The sequence below is a fragment of the Neofelis nebulosa genome, chromosome 2 (genome assembly GCF_028018385.1).
Source record: "Neofelis nebulosa isolate mNeoNeb1 chromosome 2, mNeoNeb1.pri, whole genome shotgun sequence".
Taxonomy (NCBI): Eukaryota; Metazoa; Chordata; class Mammalia; order Carnivora; family Felidae; genus Neofelis; species Neofelis nebulosa.
Window position 1 is genome coordinate 148,070,794 of NC_080783.1, and position 5,676 is coordinate 148,076,469.

A 5,676-nucleotide genomic window follows, 5' to 3' on the forward strand; every position below is an offset into this window, starting at 1 on the left:
GTAAATGGGAATTGTTTCATGGGTATAGAGTTTCAGTTTTGCACAACGAAAAGAGTTCTGAGGATCGGTTCCACAATATGTAAATGTTCTTAACGCTACCACACTGTATACTTAAAAATGGTTAAGATGGCAAACTTTATATTATGTGTGTCTCACCACAATTTTAAAAGGGACATCATCCAAAAAATGATGAAGCAGTTATGTAGGTGAAATGCAGAAGGGTGCCCTAATTCCCTCTGGATCTTAAATGTGAACGAGATAGGTCACAAATAAAATATCACTCTGATTTTTATGAGCTGCGATATTGGAATTGTATCAATTTCAGAGTCCATTAACTTTTGATAACCAGGGTGGTTGCTGATATACAGTAGAATCTTTGTATATATATGTGTGCAGGTGTATGAGCACACCCAGGCCCCACCACACCATGTGTACCTTAACTATGGTGATATTTACATGAAGGCAAAACACATGGTTAATACTAAGGGGGTGATAACGTTTGTTCCTTTAGAGCGAAGAGCTGGCAGTTGATGTGATTTAAATGCAACACGGCAAATATTTAGTAGTAAAATGTTCGTTTTATCAGTAACACTTATCTCTCTAAAATGGAGCCTGAAAAAAAAAAAAAGCCACGGCATTCTTTCTAGTATTGCTCCCTTCATTGTGCATGTCTCAGTTTATTCTCAATTAGACACGTCAGTGCAGTTTTGTAACCCTGACATAGAAAACATCACTGTAAATAATATAGCTGGGAATTTGGAGAAAATATGCTATTAGGGAAGAACATTTTTTCTCCTTCCTTTCCTATTTTTTTTAAGGAAAAAAAATCCCTAAACACAGTGATGAAATGTTTTATGTCTGTACTGTCTGCGGTAGGAAGATGTGGAATTAAGGAGAGCTATAAAATATAAAGACTCTAGACCTGCATATGATTATCCATATTAAATTGAAGTAAATTCACTTTCTATCATTCACTGTGAGTTTTCACTTGCAAAATAAGGTTCCACCTCTGCCTTCTCTTTGCAGTTTTCACAAATCCAAGTGCCTGGGAAGATTTGGGAACTCAGGGTGAGTTTTGGTTGCTTTTATGTTGTCAAAATGTTAAATTGAACTTTGTTAAAGGTAATTGATTCAAAATAATCAAACTGGATTGGCTTTTCTAGTCATTATCTGTCAGCTGATGAGGAGAGGCAGAATTCAAAATATCTGGATACTTTGGATAAAATCCTTTTTGGTCAAAAAGTTGCAAAGAACAGGTGTTCGTGAAAAACTGTGACTTGGTTCCTGAGTGGAAAAATGTGTGTGTGTGTGTGTGTGTGTGTGTGTGTGTGTGTGTATTCCCATCTATTGAAACCAGAACTAAACATTAATGCCTTATACTTCAGGCATTGTAGATGTTTTTCAGGAATCCCGTCAGACCTCTATCTTTCTTTTCTTCAAACCCATACCTGACCAATAGCCAAGTAGTCACCACCTCATTTCACATTTTCTTGTCTATTACCATCTTCCTAGTTTATGATCTAATTATTTCTCTGCTCAAGTTAGTGTGGTCTTATTTCTGACTCCAGGATTTCTCCAACCAATATATATTTTTCATCAGTGCAAAATTCACCTTCATTCGGTCATCTGGTTTTCACCATGCTCTTCTCTGGCTGATATAATTTCAGTGGTCTGCATACCCACTACATTTAGTCCAACACCTTGGTTTTGCTTTGAAGTCCTCCACAATCTGGACCCACCCAGTCTTTTCAGACTTATCTCCTACTATCCCCTGTGAATCCTCCCTTCCAGCCACACTTGGCTTTTTGATGGTTTCAGTCTCCTTTCTCCTGAGCTTCTGCTATTTCTTCCACCTGGAATCCAAGCACCAGTTTGTTGCCTATTGAAATCATTTCTTTAGAACCCAAAACTAAATGCTATTCTTTCCATGAAGACTTCCCTTACCACTTTGAATGAAAGTGACACCTCGTTCCTCTAAATTCCTGAATCAGGCTTCTCCCTCCCCTTCATGTAACGATACTGAAGATATTTTGTAACTTCACTTTTTTGCATATAACCCATTAGTTCCTACTTTTTCTTTCAAGAGTTCGGCTTCACTCATTTTGACATTTTCATAGGACCTAGTGCTTTGTGTTTTATACAATGAATATTTGTTGACAGAATGTCTTTGGCTTATTCAATTTCCAGTTTATTGGGTAAATTTGTTGAGCTAGTTTATTTAATCAAATCCTCAGTAGAGAACAACCATGGACTTTTTAGACCAGCAAGCTGTAGGTGTTGGGAGATGAAGAGGCTCTGACAAACAAACCCCAGGCCATCGGGGGACCTGAGTGAGAAAGCCAGTGCATAGGGAAAGGCTGCCAGTATGCAGCCTTCACTCCAGCTGGAGACAGGGTCCCTTACACTCACAGAGCTATAATAAAGAGGAGAGCAAATATAGCTTTCATGATTGTTCAGCACCTGACAATATTCCATTAGATACAGGACATAGATCTTCTTTATAGTCCCTATTTTCTTGACCATTTTTTCTCTCTGCTCAGAGACGTTCCTTTCTTCTGGTCTGCTGTTTCTCTCTAGCAGCTTTTAGACTTTACTTTTTGTCTTTGATGCTCCTAAAACTTAACTATCATAGGTACAGGTATAGGGGTTTTTCCCCCTGCTATCTTTATTATTTGATAATGTATAAGTCTTTTTAATCAGATGTGTTTCATCTCTATTGCTGGTAAATTCTTAGATATTTCACCAAATATTTTCACTCTCATTTACTTTTATCTCCCCTTCTGGGTCTTCTATTACCCATATCTTGGTATTTCCTCTTCTATCCTCTCTATCTTGTAACGTTTCTTTTATGCCGCCCCTTTGTTTTCTGAGAGAAACTCTTGACCAGCTCATTAATTAACTCATTAACTCTTCCAACTCATTAATTTCTTTTTGAGATGTGTCTGCCATTTTACAGATCTGTGAAGTTCTTTTTTCTGCCATATTTTTCTTAGATTTTGAGTTGATTTATCTTTATAGTTTGTAATTGTGTCATGTTATCAATATACCAACATACCTATTTCAGAATGTTTATTATGCTTATTTTAAATTCATATTCTCTTTGACCCACTAATTTCACTTCATATGTAAAAAACATGTAGTTTTGGTTTTTGATCTTTCTTGGCTTATGTACCCCAAATAGTTTACCACTTTTAAGAAGGACAATAATAGCTATGCTTGTGACCTTCCACTAATGGCACAGACCTCTGTACCATCTCGATGTCACCCTGTCATTCTGGCTGTCACTGGGCTGAAATGGTACTAATCTTTTTCTGCCTCGTGGTGGTTTTGGAATGGGTAATAAGTACATCTAAGAATCTCACCCCCAACATATTATTTCACTATTATACAAATATTTATCCACTCTGGGCTGCTCATCTTTACTTTCCCCACATGCAGACACCCTGGTCCAAACATTTTCTGACTCCCCAGGGGTTTCTCACAGCTTTGTTTTCTCAGATCCATTAACTTCAATCTTCCTTTTGTGACATCTCCAGGGTAAAGTTCAGTGTATCAAGCTAACAGATATGTTTATTAGCCTCTCTTAGTTATTTTTATATAATTTCTCAATTAAAAAATCTTACCCATTTTTTATGTCCATTTGCCAAATGAGCTATTTTAGGAAGAAATGCTTCTTTGCTTTTGGCATGATAGTAAAGGTTGTCTTGGCTAATGTGTTCTTGGCTGACAATGTGAAGAACAGATCCAACTTTGAGGGGACATGCCCGAATCTTAGGCTACTTAAAAGCCTTAGTATATAAGTCAGGAGTCAGTCAGAGAAGTAGAACCCACAAGATAGATAGATAGATAGATAGATAGATAGATAGATAGATAGAGATATATATAGATATATGTAATAACCATATATTTGCAAGGTTTTATATATAATATATATGTTAAATACACACACACACACATACACACACACACACATATACCAGTGGGACAGAGGGAGAGAGAAATAAATTTATTACAGATATTTCCTTCTTATATAATTAAGGGAACAAACTAAACAGCTGTTTAATGCTGCTGTCTTTACCTGTTATGCTAGAGTTTGAAGTCCTAGGGGCAGGGAACTGAGAAGGGAAGATGAATGTAACATGTAGGAAAGCAGTAACAAGCTGGAACCTACCAACACAAGTTGGAACCCACAGGTCAGTTCTCTTCATGGGAACCCCTGTCAGTTCTTATTGCCTATAACCTTGTTGATAATCATGTTTTGCAGAAGTTAGTTCCCCTCCTCATTGAGTTTAACATCTGTCCCAAGAGCTGAGGAAGTTGAAGGAAAATCCAGAGGAAGAGAGAGTAGTTGTGGGCCCAGCAGCTACCCCACACCAATGAAGTAAGCCAAATCATAAGTAGACAAAGAGCATGAACTACAAAATTGCCTAGCAATACTGCCCTGACCTTTTGAAAATGTAAACACTGTGACCACTCGTTCACTTGAATCCTCCAACTGTGACTCATCATTGCCTGGAACAAACAGGAAGGGAATTCTGGGAAATGTAGTTCAGCCTCACCAAATCACTGTGGCTCCTGATTCTCTCATCATATTCCACTTGTCAGCTCTATTAAATTATATGTTAGAATGGGGGTGCCTGGATGGCTCAGTCAGTTAAGCATCATCACACTGTTGGTTTCAGCTGGGGTCATGATCTCACAGTTCGTGAGATCAAGCCCTACATCGGTCTCTGCACTGACAGCATGGAGCCTGCTTGGGATTCCCTCTCTCCCTCTCTCCACCCCTCCCTCCCTTGCTCTCTCTCTCTCTCTCTCTCAAAATAAATGAATAATAAATTTTAAAAATATATGAAATGTTAGAATGCCTTTCCTATGCCGAAGGAAATGGCTAAACTGCTATCCTCCTACCCTTCCCTAGAATTTCTGCCTTACGTTGACTTCTCAAGATTTCAAAAATCAATTTCAACTGACAAAAAAAAAAATAGCGTATCAACCAGGGCCCTGGCAGACAATAGATGGCCCCCTCAAATTAAGTAGACTTCAGGACAGTTTACTAATTAAACATTCGTGGGCAGGGTATAAGGGAGCCACAGGGATAGTCAGGGCTCTGGGGCTAATAACAATGGTGCTCTTGCCATACTCTTACCCAAAGGGATAGGACAGGCCAATTGCCAGGACCCTGTTAGAGAAGGGTGCATAGAAACACTGCCTTGAAGAACCAGGGACCTTCCATTGAGTGACTGACACAGCCAGTTCAAGTCATTTCTACAAATTGATGAACCAGAAGAACAAATATTTTGACCTCTCTCTCCTTCCTTCTGTTCTACCATGGGGATTTCCCATTGACTAGACACAACAAAAGCCAAAGGACAAAATGGCCCATTCTCATTCTCCCAGGGCAGAGAGTTGGGTGAAGAAGAGTGGAAACTGTCTGAGGAGCAAATAGGCAAGATTTAGCAAAGCCATCATCATCATCAACCACACAAAAATTAGAAAGACCTAAAAATTATGTAGGCCATCTACGTTATTTTAGAGATGAGGAAAGCCATGTGTTGAGTAGTTGTGATTTATCAGAATTTAGGATCCCTTGACATCAGTGATCTCATCTTCATATCCCTCATACCTAGCATGATGCCTGCCTCACAGTAGGTGCCCCATAAATGTTTATTTACTGAT